At 42.1% G+C, this 15,813-nt stretch overlaps 1 pseudogene; it reads right to left on the bottom strand.

The window, feature by feature from the left end:
- Nucleotides 1-13,986: 13,986 nt before the first annotated feature.
- On the bottom strand, nt 13,987-14,700 carry LOC102845378 (annotated as a pseudogene).
- Between the last annotated feature and the right edge of the window lie 1,113 nt (nt 14,701-15,813).

Raw genomic sequence — 15,813 nt, 5'->3', positions numbered from 1 at the left:
TGTTGTTAATAATGCTGTTATGAACATCAGTGTGCAAATATCCATTTGTGTCTTCAACTGCTTTCCAGAGTTGTTAATATTGTTGTTTCTATGTGGTGTCGAGTCACTTGTGACCCATAATGACCCTATGTACAGCAGCTCTGAAGCCTGCCCTGTCCTGAGCCAGTCTCACTAATTTCAATACTCCTAGTCCCATTGCCCCAGTTACTGTATCTATCTATCTCCTCCGGGGTCTTCCTCTCCTGTTCTGTCCCTCCACCCTTCCGAGCATGATGTTCTTCTCCAAGGACTGGTCCCTCCTGGCCGCATGTCCAAAATCCTAGCTGCTAGGGAGAAACTTGGTTTTACCCTTCCGAGCATGATGTTCTTCTCCAAGGACTGGTCCCTCCTGGCCGCATGTCCAAAATCCTAGCTGCTAGGGAGAAACTTGGTTTTACCCTTTCCAAGACAGACCTGTATGTTTTCTCCAGCACCACAACTCAAAGGCATCGATCCTTCTTCTCTCATCCTTAGTTATTGTCCAGCTCTCTGATGCGTAGCAAGTAACTGTGAAGACCATGGCCTGCATTAGGTGCACCTTAGGCTCTAGACTGACAGAGTTGCATTTTAGTACTCTGGAAAAGTCTCGGACAGTAGATTGATTGTTTCCTAAGTAATTGTACCATTTTACATTTTACTGGGGTAACGTGGTATCTCATTGTGGTTTTGATTTCCATTTCTCTTATTGCCAGTGATTTTGAGCATCTTTTCATGTGTCTGTTGGCCGTCTGAATGCCTTCTCCTGTAAAAATCTTTCAATGTCTTGCCCATTTTAACCCATTTTGTAATTGGGTTATCTTTTTTTCTTGTGGAGGCCCTGTAATATTCTGTAACCTTTTGTTATGAGACCCCTGGCCAAATGTTTTTTCCCAGCCAGTAGCTTTTCATTTCATCCTATACAAGGTTTTGATGCACACAAGGACTTAATCCTTAGAAGGTCTCATTCATCTATGTGATCCTCTCCTGGTTGTATACAGATTTTTTTAAAAAAATACAGATGTGAAAAATCTTACGTGATGCAGTTACATTGTTTTCACAAACAGAACCATATAAAATATTATAACAGAACCATATAAAATATTATCTATTATAAAATATTATCTATTATTAAAATATTATGTAATATAAAATATTATATAATATAAAATATTATTTCTCAAAATGCTCTTTGCATAGGTTTCTTATTAGTTACAAAATGATAAACAGTGGCATTGCTAGAGATGCAGCTACACTTTGAAAGCGCAGTCTAGGATTGTGTGTGTGTGTATTTTTAATAGAATCTTGTATAACTGGCCTTTATTTTCTAGAGTTTCATGGTCACATCTGTCCTCCTCCATTCATCTTATAAAAAATGTTTCCAAGCTTGAACTATTTAGAACAGAATTTGGCAAACTTCTCTAAAAAGCACAATAATAAGTAATTTAGGCTTCGTAGACTCAACTGTCTATAACAACAGCTCAATTCTACTGTTACTACCCAAAATCAAACATAATGTGTTGATAAAAGAATATGGCTATGTTCCAAGAAAATGTTGTGCACAAAAACAGACAATAAATGGAATTTGACCCATGGGTTGTAATATGTCAAGCACTGGTTTGTTGTTGTTATGTGCCGTCGAGTCACTTGCGACTCATAGCGACCCTATGTACAACAGCCCTAAACCCTGCTCTATCCTGTGCCCACCTCACTGCCTCTGACACATCCATCCCGATTACCCCAGTCACTGAATCAATCCACCTCATAGAGGGTCTTCCCCTCATGCAATATCATTCAAAATGGGTAACCCTGGAGGACATTATGCTGAGTGAAATATCTCTGTCACAAAAGGACAAATACTGCATAGGGTCACTGTTGTAAAATGAGACTGACATCGGGGTTGAGGGGAGACTGAAAAAGATGGGATAAATAATGTATAGTGCATTCAAACAAATGAAGGAGAGAACTGTTTAAAAGTGATATATGATTAGATATTATTGTCATGACAAGAGTCCAGAACAAAGGCTGCACAGTGGAGTGGACCTGGGGGGAAGGATTGTATAACAATGAAAGAATATTTCTTTTACTTTTCAAAGAGAAGAGTGAACTGGGGGAGAGGGTGGGCAGGGAGAAAAGTGCAACAATGAATGAATGGAAATCCAAAATCTCTGCAAATTTTCATGAAAATTAACAATAATAATAATAATAGATTTTTGTTGTTAGACACCATCAGCAAGGACTCACAGAAACCCTCTGCACAAGAGATCTGAACCTGGCCCTATCCTGCACACACACACACACACACACACACACACACACACACACACACACCGGTCATGCTTGAGCTCCTTGTTACACAGACTGTGTGAACTCACTTTGCTGAGAGTCTTCTTGTATTCTCTGACCTTCCTTCTTCCCCAAGCCGAAGTCTTTTCCCAAGGACTGGCTGACCACATGTTCCAAGCTTGTGATAAGGAGTTCACCTTTGCCTCTAAGGAGCACGCGGGCTGCCCTTCTTGGAAGACATGCTTGTTTGTTCTCTTGGAGTCCTTGGGACAGTCAGTACTCTTCTCTAACACCACAACGCAAAAGCACTGATTCTTACACTGTCGTCTTTATTCATCGTCTAGCTTTCAAATGCTTAGGAAACAAAGGGATCAGGTGCCCTTCAGTTTTTAAACTGGCATTATTGCCCTTTAACACTTGAGGGAGGTCCTTGACATCGGATCTTCCCAATGCAGCATGTCTTCTGATTTCTTAACTGTTATCATGGGTGTGGATTGTGGATCCAAGTAAAATGAAATCTTTGACAACTTCAATCTTTTATCCTTCTGATTCCATGGGGAGGATTTTTGTTTTCTTGATGTTGAAATGTAATCCATATTGAAGGCTGTAGTCTTTCATCTTCTACAGCCAAAATTTTAAGTCCTCTTCACTTTCAGTGAACAAGGTTGTGTCATTTGTATAATGCAGGTTGTTGGTGACTCAACTGGATGCCATCTTCTTCATAAAGTCCAGTTTCTTGAATGATTTGCTCAGCATTCAGATTTAGTACGGAGAAAGAATGCAGACTTTCTTGATTTTAAACCTTGCAGTCTTCAGACAAGAGCTTCTTGGTATACGTGGAGGGTTTTTGGTTGTTTTTTTCTTATGGTGAGAAAAATTTATATTTAGAATTAGCCCGCTGGACTCAGTTTAGATGATCCCAATTTTCTTGGCAACATCGGAAACATCATAATCAGGAGCATGTCGAACATAGGCCTAATCAAAGTGTTGACCTTGCCACATCAATGTCATAGAGCTTCTTTACAGCTTGTTTAATTTGGTGCTTGTTGGCCTTAACATCCACAATGAACACAAGTGTGTTGTTATCTTCTATCTTCTTCATAGCTGACTCAGTGGTCAGGGGAAATTTGTTGATGGCATAGTGGTCAAGCTTGTTTCTCCTGGGGGCTCTCTTCCGGGGGTATTTGGGCTGCTTTCGGAGTCTCAGCGGCTTAGGCCATTGGAAGGTGGGTGACGTGTGGATCTTCTTTTTTTTTTTTTTTTGGCTGTGGATGCCCTTCAGGACACCTTCTTGGCTTTTAATGCCTTTGTTTTGGCTTCAGTTTTGGGAGGAGCAGGGGCTTCCTTCTTGGCTTTTGGCGCCATTTTCATAGAAAGGCATATGTAGAGGTTTTGCGTGAGCACAGTTAAATGTTCTGGGATTCTCATTGCTCTCAATGTTGGCCATAATTTGCTGGGACCCACACAGTCAAAAATGCCTTTGCATAGTCAATAAAACACAAATAGACACTCTTCTACTCTTCTCTACATTCAGATCCATCTGACATCAGCAGTGATATACCTGGTACAACAGCCTCTTCTAAATTTACCTTGCATTTTCTGTCAGTTCTGCTGATAGACTATTCTAGCTGTTTTTAAATAATCTTCAGCAAGAGTTTGCTTGCATATGATATTAGTGGTTGTTCATTAATTTTCATATTCTGTTAGATTACCTTTTTTTTTTTAATAATGAGAATGAATATGGACCTCTTCCATTCTTTTGGTAGTAACTGTCTTCCAAATTTCCTGGCACAGATTGGCAAGCAGTTGAGGGCTGCATGTTGAGAAACATCAGTTGGTATCTACCAGTTCCTGAGGTTTTATTTTTTTGCCAATGCCTTCACTGTGGCTTGAACCTCTTCCTTCATTACCATATATTCTTCATTTGTTACTTCCTTTAAAGGTAGGAAACGTATTCTTTTTCTTAAACCTTTGTTAGATAAAACAAATAAATGTGTTTGTTGTTCTGTGCTGTCGAGTTACCTGCAACTCATAGGGATCATATGCACAATAGCTCTGAACCCTGTCCTATCTGAGGCAGTCTCTCTGTCTGTCTTTGAAACATCCGCCAGTATTACCCCAGTTACCGTGTCAACCCATCTCATCCAGGATCTTCCTTTCCTGCACTGCTCTGCCACCCTTCCAAGCATTATGTCCTTCTCCAAGGACTGGGTGCTACTGGCTACGTGCCCAAAGTAGATGAGGCAGAGCTTCAAAATTCTTGCCTCCAGGGAGCAACTTAATTTCACCCTCTTCAGGACAGACCTGTTTGTTCTTTTGGCAGTCCATGGTATGTTCAACACTCTTCTCCAGCACCACAACTTGAAGGCATTGATTCTTCTTCTGCCATCCTTATTTATCGTTCAACTCTCTGATGCATAACATGTGATAGCAAAGATTATGGCCTGGGTCAGGCACACTTTTCTTCAGAACTTTTGAGAGGTCCCTGACAGCAGCTTATCCCAGAGCAATTAGTCTTTTGATTTCTTGACTTCTGGTGCCAAGAGTTTTGATTGTGAAGCTGATAGAAAGATGTTGTTTTTTGTTATATACTGTTGAGTCACTTGTGACTCATAGCTCAGAACCCTGCTCTGTCCCGAACCAGTCTCATTGTCTCTGACACACCTACCCCGATTACCCCAGTCAATGAGTCAATACATCTCATCCAGGGTCTTCCTGTTTTTCTGTGAATAACTAGAGTGACAATACACAGTGCCCCACTGGAAAATTCTTGTAAAACACAACCTACTTGACGCAAAATGATGTGATTGTGGCATTTTAGCCTTACTAACTTGGAAAATACCATATCCCTTTCCTTTGCTGCCACCCGAGTATTACCTACAGAGTCAGACCATTTCAAGATATCCACCAACGGGAGAATGCAGGCAGCCAGGCCTTCGCCTGGAGACAAAGCGTAATCCTAGCTCTTGTCTTGGGTTTGAGCTGGTGTCAAATTTTGACATCATTTGTCAATTAAGATTTTCTTGGTCCTATTAAACTCTGTAGGTGTGTAGAAAGAGAGACTAGAATTCTTTCACTCTTTCTGAACTGGGGGTGGGGGGGCACCCAAGAAACTGCTGAACCAATATATTCCATTCCCTTTGACACTGTTTTTTAAACAGAGTGATGAGAAACTAATCAAAGGGAAAGGGGAAACGATGTAAAGTGGCAAGAGACTTCTACTTGGAGAAAGCAAGCCTGACTTCTAGTCTCAGCTTTCCCGATAGCTGGAAGCAAGTTACTTAAACCCCTGTAAGTCTCAGCTTCCTCGTCCAGAAAATGAGCCGGGTCATGTCACTTCCGCCCCTTTCAACTCTATGATTTGATGACAAATTTAGAAACTGCAGGTCTACAATCTGAAACACTGACACTAAAGATCTTGCGCTTAGAAATAGAATCTGCCTGGTGGTCTAGTAGGGAGGACTCTGATAGCTTAGGATTCAGTGCTCTCACTGCCTAGGTCCTGGATTCGATTCTCAGTCAGGGAAGCCTTGCTTCTAGGGCCTAGGGTGAGGAATCCTGCTGCTTACCCAAAGGCACACAGTTCAAATCTACCAGCTGCTCTATGGGAAAAAGATGGTCTATCACCTCCAACGTGATTTACAGCCTCTGAACACAGCTAGAAGGTCAGCTCTATAGCAACGGCTTTTTTGAGTTTACGTCAGCTGATTTCAAGCTGAGTGAATCTAAAGTGGGATCTCAAAAGTAGAAAGTGGAAAATAAAAAGTAAAAATCCAAGATTCTTTGCAGTTGTTATGCAGATCTCCACAAGACCTTCAGGTACATTTACTCCATGAGAGAGCAAGGGCCTATCTTGGTGTTCAGACTTCTGTCTGAATTCCCTCATCTCCCCTCCTCCGCCAGCTAGTGCCCACATCTTCCTTCCCCTCCCCAGAAATACCAGAGAGCACACGTCGTCAAGGGCCCTGGAAGGCCCTGGAAGCCTTCTGTGAAACCTGATCTCCAGTACAAGGGGCCCTGATCCGGAGTTAGCCCAGCCCTCTCAAGTGACCCATTTTTTAATAACTTCCTCCCCGATGATCAGGTTCTGTCAGCGCAGATAACAAGCCTGCCACCTGGGAAGGCCCGCTGCAGTGTTAGCTCTGGCTTCCTCCTGACCTGCAGCTCTGGCCACAGTGGGAGGCCTGTGAGTGAGCTTTCAGGGCGCGCCCAAACGGAAAGCCATTCAATTCGAGAACCCCGCAGTCTTTCAGGTCCCTGAGCCCGAGGCCTCTCTTCCCCTCTGCGGCCCCTGGGTCAGGTTGTGTTCTCTGACTCAGCGTCACAGGCTGGGGGTCGCCATAGCCTTTCCTAACAACCCGCAGGGCCCCTGCCTTCTCCCAGCTCCCCTCGCCGGAGTCCTCACAGCCACCTGGCCACTGATTTTGCCTACAATGCCTCACGATTCCACTAGATCCATATTTAATACATTTTTAAAATAGGTACTGGATGTCATTTCCGTGGCTATTTCAGTCGATCAAGAGCAAATTTTCTCTTAAATGAAACTTTTTTTTTTTTTAAGAAGTGACTTAAATGAAACTTTTATATGCATGAATGTTTTATTTAACTCAGAACTGATTTGCTCCCTTGGGGGGTGGAAGTCATAATTACTATTTGCTAGCCTTCCCAGACCCAGTCGCATGGGTCAAACGGGGAGGTTGGGCTGGGTGGGAACACAGAGTGGTCTAAGAATGTGCCCTGGTGGCTGAAGATTCTTATCAGTCAGTAATCACCGCAATTGGTCCTGGAGGTGAAATAGCTGTTGAAAGAAAAGCATTCCTTGTGCATACAAATTTATGCTTAGAAACTAAGGTCTATTCCAGTATAGAAGATAAGCTAGAGTGTTGTTGATGGTACAAGAAGGATGAGGTTTGTAGCTGTTGTTCACAGGGTCCCTCTCAGTGGCAGTGAACTCGATGACACCTAACAACAACACAAGCATGGGAAAGCAACTTCTCAAGCAAAAAGTTCTCAAAAAAAACTTCTCAAGCCCTCCCCCCCCAAATCTCTATCTAAACAGTGTTCTGATGAGTTTTTCTTATCTTTGTGTGGATAAGAACTAGGGGCATGTGCTGTTTTCCAGGGAGGATGGCCACCCCAAGAACAGACAGCATGGAACTGGAACATATCCTGAACCTACTCTTACAGAAACAGCATACAAACTCCGGAGGAGAGATGCCCGTGCACTGAGTCACAACACGGGGATTGCACAACTGATTTTAGAGGTTTTCCCACTTTTAGTGTGAAAGTTCACTCCAGCTGGAGCTGCAGAGTGTATGTGCACAGGCAAAGAACTCTGTACCAAAGTTACATATACAATTATTTATATTCTGAGACTCTTTTCTAGAACTTCTGTTTATTTAAATAGCCAATGTTTACACAAGGTTTAAAAGACATAAAATTTCCTTCATTCTTGCCTAACTTCCCTGTGGAGACAAAAAACTACTAGTTTCTTATATAGATAGATAATACATTGTTAGTGTTTTTCTGTGCCGTCAAGTCTCTTGTGACTCATAGCAATCCTATGTTCTACAGCTCTGAAGCCTGCCCTGTCTTGAGCCGGTCTCTCTGTCTCTGACACTCCTACCCCCATTATCCCAGTCACTGAATCAATCCATCTCATCTGGGATTCTCCTTTCTTGCATTGTCTGTCCCTCCACCCTTCCAAGAATGATGTCCCTTTCTACGGACTAGTCCCTCTTGGCAACAAGCCCAAAACTTGTGAGGCAAAGCTATACGAGATGATATAGCTATGTCTATAGTTCCAAGAGTGATCACATATTTAATGCACTTACTACATATTGCTTCTTGTCACTTACTTTATCTTGGAGCTCAGCTTCATTCTTTGATATGACTACAATTATATCTTTTATATGAATATTCCGTAATTTTTTATCCAATTCCTTATTGATGAACTTTTGGGTTATTCACAATCTTTTCACTGCAACAAACTATGTTGTTGTTGTTAAGTGCCGTCAAGTCATAGGCAATTCATAGCGGCCCTATGAACGAAAGCCTCGACCCTTGTGTGACTTTCATCCTCTCTCCAGGTTCATAGGGTTTCCGGAGGCAAGCTATTACGGAAGTGGATGCCACTCCTGCTTCCAAGTTGTTTTAACATGGTGAATATCCTCATACATGCATTGTTGTGCCTATGTGCCACTATTTCTATAGATTAAATCTTTACAAGTAGGATTATTGATTTGAAGAATGTTGTTAGGTGACAGTCAACTGTGACTCCTAATAACACTAAGAACAATAGAGCTACATCTGTCCTGCACTGTTCTCACTGTTTCTGATACACCAGAATCCACTGTTAGTCACTGTCAGCCTGCTTTTTGAGGGTCTTCGTCTCTTTCCCTGACCCTTTCGCACCATACTGATGTTTTCTTAGACTTGGCCCCTCTTGACAATATGCCCCAAACATATAAGACACAGTTTCACCGTTCTTGCCTCTAAGAAGCATCTTAGTGCACTTCATCCGAGACAGATTTGTTCTTTTGCCAGCCAGGAAATTAAAAGGTGCATTGCCATGGGAAAGTCTGCTGTTAAGGACCTCTCCAAAGTACTCAAGAGCAATGGTGTCTCTCTGGAGACTAAGGTGCGTCTGATACAGGCCATGTTCTTCGCAATCACTTGTTATGCATCAGAGAGTTGGACAATGACCAAGGAGGATAGAAGGAGAATTGATGCCTTTGAGCTGTGGTGCTGGAGAAGAGTATTGAGAATACCGTGGACTGCTAGGAAAACAAACAGATTCATCCTGAAAAGGGTTAAACCGGGTGGCTCCTTGGAGGCAAGGATTCTGAGGCTCCGTCTAATATACTTTGGACATGTTGTGAGGAGAGACTGGTCCTTGGAGAGGGACATCATGCTTGGGAGGGTGGAGGGACAGTGCAGGAGAGGAAGGCCCTCTATGAGGTGGATTGATTCAGTGACTGGGGTAATTGGGATGGGAGTGTCAGAGACAGTGCGATTGGCACAGGACAGAGCGGAGTTTAGGGCTGTTGTACATAGGGTCGCTATGAGTCGCAAGCGACTCGAGGGCACATAACAGCAACAACAACAACATGGTATATTCAAAGTTCCTCCCCAAAAACACATTTCAACAGTGTGGACTCTTCCTGAGTTTTCCTTAGTCATCATCCAACTTTCAGATACATAAGAAACAACTGAAAATACCATGGCTTGGATCAGACACCTTAATGCAGACATCTTAGTGCAATTTTATTTTAGGTGTTGTTATATGCATCAAATTGCCCTGCCTATCCTGAGCCAGACTCCTTGAGTAAGACACACCTGTCCCCGTTGCCCTAGTTACTGTGTCAATCCACCTTATCTGAGGTCTTCTTCCCCAGTGCTGCCCCTCCACCCTTCCAAGCATGATGTCCTTCTCCGAGGACCAGTCCTTCCTGGTGATATGCCCAAAGCAGGTGAGACAGACCTTTGAAATCCTTGCCTCGAAGGAGCAGCCTGGTTTCATCCTCTCCAAGACAGATCTGTTTGTTTTCTTAGAAATCCATAGTATGTTCAATAATCTTCTCTAGCACCACAACTCAAAGGGATAAATTATTCTTCTATCATCTGTAGTCGTTGTCCAGTTCTCTGATACATAGCAAGTAATTGTGAAGACCATGCCCTGTATCAGGCAGACCTTAGTCTCTAAACTGACATCATTGCTTTCTAGCACCCTGAAGAGATTCCTGACAGCAGATTTTCCTAATGCAATTCGTTTTTTAATTTCCTGGATGCTGGTACCAAGAGTGTTGATTGTAGATCAGAACAAGCTGAACTTATTAACGATAATTTCAATCTCCTCTCCATCTGTCATGGTGCTGCCAACCGGCCCAGTGGTGAGAATCTTTGTCTTCTTGATGTTAAGCTTCAATCCATATTGAAGACTACAGTCTTCCGCAGCAAGCACTTCAGGTCCTCCTCAGTTTCCTCAAGCAAGGTTATGTCATCTGTATATCGTAGGTTGTTGATGAGTCTTCCTCCAGTCCTGATGACAAATGCCCCCTCCTCCTTAAAGCCCAGCTGCCCGAATGATCTGGCCCACATGTAGACTGAAAAGGTATGGAGATAAGATGCATCCCTGACACATTCCTTTTCTGATTTTGAACCACGCAGTGTTTCCTTGCCCTGTTCTGAGGACTGCTTCCTGGTCCAAGCATAGGTTTTGCATGAGCACAATTAGTGTTCTGGAATTCCCATTCTTCTCAAAGTTTGCCATAATTTGTTGAGAGTCACACAGTCAAAGGTCTTTGTCTCATCAGTAAAACACAGATAAACATTAATCTGACACACTCTGCTTTCAGCCAAGATCCATCTGACATTGCCTATGATATTCCTAGTACCACTGCTTCTTCTAAACCCAAACTGGACTTCTATTATTCTCTGTAAATGTACTGTTCCACTTGTTTTTAGATAATCTTCGGAAAGATTTTACTTGCATGTGATATTAGTGATATTGTTTGATAATCTCCATTCTTCCAGATCACCTTTTTTTGGAATGGGAATAAATATAGATCTCTTCCAGTCAGTTGATTTCTTGGCACAACCTGGTGAGCACATCTAGAGCAGCATCTGTTTGCTGAAATACGTCAATGGATATTCAATCAATTCCTGGGGCCTTATGATTGCTAATTCAGAGAAGCTTGAACTTCTTCCTTCATCACTGTTACCTCTTGATCATATGTTGTTGATCATATGTTGTTTCCATGAAATTTTTCAAATTCTCTTTGGTATAGTGACTGTGTACTCCTATCTTCTCTTGATGCTTCCTGGATCATTCAATATTTTGCACATAGCATCTTGAAGCATTATGACTCGAGGTTTGTATTTGTTCTTCAGTTTCTTCAGTTTAGAGAAACGCTGAGTGAGTTCATCCCTTTTGATTTTCTGACTCTAGCTCTTTGCATATTTCATTATAATCCTTTGTCTTCCTGAGCTGCCCTTAATTATAGGTAGATAACTCTCCTTAGAGATTACTTTATTAGCAAATCCACCTCTTCCTTCACAAAAAAGTATGAGGAAAATATTCTCCTAATCAATCTCTTTGCTCTAATTTAAGTTTTATGGAACTGCTTTCAAGATAGGCAAGCTTAATTAGCAGAACATGACACAACTAGAATATTATCATTCAGGCCTCAAATCAAATGTTATTCCTGCAACAAAGCTTCCCTGATCATCCTCGAAGCATACACCCCTAGTTAGTCTCTACCTTGTTACTGTTAACTGTCTTGATACCACTCAACACTATCAGAATCTACCTTACTTCTTATTTTCTTTCTTATCTTCCCCATCCCTCACCTTTACCTTCCACTAGAAAGTAAGCCTTGGGCAACCAAGCAGGAAGTCTGCCTGTCCATATTGTTCACCCAACCTTTTGAAAGCTCGGCACCCAATAAAATGTGTGTTGAAAAAACCCCAAAACACCAAACCCCACTTCCCCCAAAGCTCCCTTGTACCTAAGGACCTGAGTTTGCAATCTCAAACTCCTCTTTAAGTTTAATCTCCTCTTAAGCAAGGAAGAATGACAGCTGGTGTCTTAGAGGACCTTCGAATCCATTTTAGGAATATTCTACAGGCTTTGGAGAGAAAACTAGTCTCGGCCAGTTTCCAGGAAAACAAAGGAGTTTGGTAGAAATTACACAGCACTTTAATTTGGTCCTGAAAACAAGTAAATTGCATTATCCTTGTTTCTGGTCAAAGTATGAGTCAAAGTGGCATACATATTAATATGTGCAAAGTTCTTTATTTTATTTGAAAAGTATCAGGTAACATTTATTTTTATTTCATTTAATTGGTGTAAGTTCAAAGATATCAAGCGTCATTTCTATGACTATGAAGAGACTAGAAAGAAAGTATTTCATGAAAAGCAAAGCAGAGGTTTTTGATCCTTGGTCTATGAGCATTGTGTTTTGAGGAAGCTCTGCCAACCAGTATCGGCTGTAGAGGTGGCTCATTGGTTACAGGCCGTAAGTAATAGAAGTGTTTGCTGAAAGGGTGTTTCTGAATCTTCTAAGGGTTATTTGACTGGGTCCTGGGTGTGGCTGGCAGGTTTGGCTAGGGCTAATTAATTAGACTCAACCATGTGGGAAATTTTAGTAATGACTGTTGATATAAACATTTCGTGCAGCCATTCACTGGCTTGGTACCAAGAAGACATGAAAATGTCATCTGAGCCTTCTTAATGTTATATATTCTGAATGATACAGGGGACACTGTGCATTTTCCCTTTGGAAAATATTTCTCAGTCTTCATTAATTAAATACATGAAGTAGACTCCTCTTAAGTGCCAGAGAATGTGAATTTCTCAGAGTTGTGAGATAGTTTCGCGTCTTGGTTTCTTAGGTGGACATTGGATCTGTGCCTTTGTGGGTCAATGCCAAGGGGTGCTCTGAGGCATGACTGTTATGTGTTTCCCTTAAGGCCACCTCTTGACTCTGGCAGCTCACGCACAACAGAATGAAGCACTTCCCAGTCGATGCCACCCCCTCTGATCAGTTGAGGATAAGATCAATGTGATTTGAAAGGTTTTCACTGGCCAATTTTCAGACGTGAATCACTAAGTCTTTGTTCTCAGTCTGCCGTAGTCTGGAAGTTCCACAGAAATTTGTTCGAAATGACACTTATGCTTCCACTGAGAAATGAGAGGTACCTGTTTTGGAGGTGCATAGGTCAAGAAACAGAGTTTTCTCTGCATGGAGGTTGAGAGTTCTACCACTAAAACGCCATTGCCTTCATCAACGGGGCTTTGTTGTTGTTGTTAAGTGCCATCGAGTCGCTTGCGACTCATAGCGACCCTATGTACAACAGCCCTAAACTCTGCTCTGTCCTGTACCAATCGCACTGTCTCCGACACACCCATCCTGATTACCCCAGTCTAATGGGGCTTTAGGTCTCCTAAATTTGCATACAGGCTACTGTTTCCATTCCTTTACAACAGAAAATTCTCAAGCTTAGAGAACTCTGGTGCTATCGCATGTAGAGGGGAGTTGCACTACCAACTCAAATGTGTTGCGTTTCCTTGAGTTCGATCTACCAGCAGTTCCTCAAGATGAAGATGGATCATCTGTTCCTGTGTCAATTATAGCCTCTGAAAACCCAGCTGGTCCTGACTCAATGACAAGGAGGTCGAGTAAGAGTTCGTCCTTAAGAAAAATACAGCTTTCAAAACAAGTCTTCTGTCTGCCTCCCCAGATCTTCTAACTAAGGTGTCCATCAATAGACGAATGGATAAGCAAATGAGGTTTATATATTATGAACTGAATCGTATCACTCTCTTTAAAATATGAGTTTACCTGGTTAGGCCAAGCAAGCTTACGTACAATTCTTATCTTATGATTGCATATAATTATCCTTTATTTTGTGATCTGATATAATTCTTCTGTATGTTGTAAACAACCTTATAAATGAATAAGGCCAGATAAACTTGACTGGATTAAGGTGTGTCAATCTTTTGCGCTCTCTCTTTTTTAAAACATGCTGTAAACAGCATTTATTACCTTGGTATAACATTCTGGTCTTGTTGTTCCTTCATATTTAAATGGTTCTCCACCTTCCCTCTCTCCTCCCAGTTTGGAGGTACAGTACCTCCTAAGACTGTTAGCCCATAGCAGCAACTCAGTTTATTCCATGTTCCTAATATTCATTCAGAGAGTCAAAGTTATGGTCTATAACTCCTTTATACGAAGTTCCGTTCTTGCAAAAGAATTTGTGATAAACCAGGCATCCCACGATGATGAGCTCCAGTAAAATGACAATGGAAAGCAACACTTTTCTGGACATTGACTGGAGAATCTTCTGACTTTTGCTCACGTTTCCATCTGTGTTACCAGTCTGCACTTGTTCTGCTCCAGCTGGTCTCGTTGCTCCCAGCTCCTCTGTGATTGCTAAGCCAATCTCATCAGTCTCTGGAAAATCTGATGAGAATGCTCAGTACTCTGGGTGGCCCAGTTCAAGCTGTCAGTGCCCTTTGAGACTGTAGTTGATTCATGTACTCATTCTCCACAGCATATGTGCTGAATTTCAGGTCTCCTCCACCCCCAGATGTGACTGTCAAAGGTGTGCTTCTCATTTTCAGATAAAGTTTGGCAAGGTTTTTCTGGTCGGTTCAAGGTTTGTACATCACGGGTTTACAGAAAGATAGGGGAGCATAACGTAGTTCTTCCTCCATCTCTGCCAGTTTTTCATTTGCTTCTTGTTGCTTTTCATCAAAATCTCTGATCACCTTCTTCTCTTTGTCCCCGGCGTCTCCAGCAGCCACTCGGGCACACCCTGTAGATCTTCATGACGGCCACGGAAGATTTTGTGCAACTTCTCAAAATGCTTGGAGGAGGTGGCGGAGGTGGCCATGGTGCAAGGCGTGCTGCAGCAGTGGTCACCGAGATTCTGGGCACAGGCCCAGCTCCTATTCTGGCATTTGGCCTTCCAGCCCCACAGCCGTCATGGATGGCTACTGCTACTTCCGTCCCTGGAACTGTGTCAATATCTTTCAAGACATAAAAAAAGATTAAACTAATGAGAAAAGACCAGAGAGCTCTGAATGATAAGAAAGTAGAGCTGAGAACAGAATGTGTCCTTTGGACCCAGGGACCCTATGCTGAGAATTTCCTAGACCCAGGGGATTTGATGCCAAGACACACAGAGATCTCCAAGGGAAACAAGATCCATAGATGTTGAGAGGAGGCAAGGACTTTATCCTAGAGCTGGCATAACGAGAAAGCCTTTTCCCAGAGCTGACACTCCAGATTTGAGCACCCTAAACTCTGAGAATAAATTCATGTTTATTGAAGTCATCCACTTTCTATGATTGCAATATTAGAGGACTACATAACATATAGTGTAATATCACTCAACAAAAAACAGAAATGAAGTCATGATGCATGTTTCAACGTAGATGAACCTTGAAAACATGCTTAGAGAAAGGCAGACACATAAGAATATTGTATGGCTCCATATCCAGAAAATGTCTAGGGCAGGCGACTGTATAGATACCAAGTTTTATTCCTATTTACCAGGAACTGAAAAAGGAAAGACCAGGAATTAAAGCTAAAAATATATTGAATTTCTGTTTGAGGTGATAAATAAATATGAAAATAAATAATTATAATTGTAATACAATACGGTGAATGTAATTAATGTCTCACTGACTTGTATTCTTAAAAATGGTTAAAATGACAATTCTTTTTTCCTTATACACTTTCTTGGTAGCTTTTCAGGGTTCCCGGCTCCACTCTCAGCGAACCCAGGAACCTAGGTCAACTTGTGGCTCTGGAAGAATGTGGCAGGACTGGGTTATCCTGTGTGAGGGCAGTACCAACAGCACTTGGTTCAAGAGAACACCTTGGGGTTGGCCAAGTGGTTTCTGCTCAGGTCTAGGCTCTACAAGTGGCAACTTCTAAATGTTAACTCTCAGCAGAAAGGATCTAGGGTTACAAGAAGCCCTCACAGTAAGGACTGTGCAAA

This window comes from Elephantulus edwardii, unplaced genomic scaffold (genome assembly GCF_000299155.1).
Source record: "Elephantulus edwardii isolate Elephantulus edwardi_28Jun2011 unplaced genomic scaffold, EleEdw1.0 scaffold00215, whole genome shotgun sequence".
Taxonomy (NCBI): Eukaryota; Metazoa; Chordata; class Mammalia; order Macroscelidea; family Macroscelididae; genus Elephantulus; species Elephantulus edwardii.
Note: the sequence above shows the minus strand (reverse complement) of the source record. Positions and strands in the feature narration are given on the sequence as shown.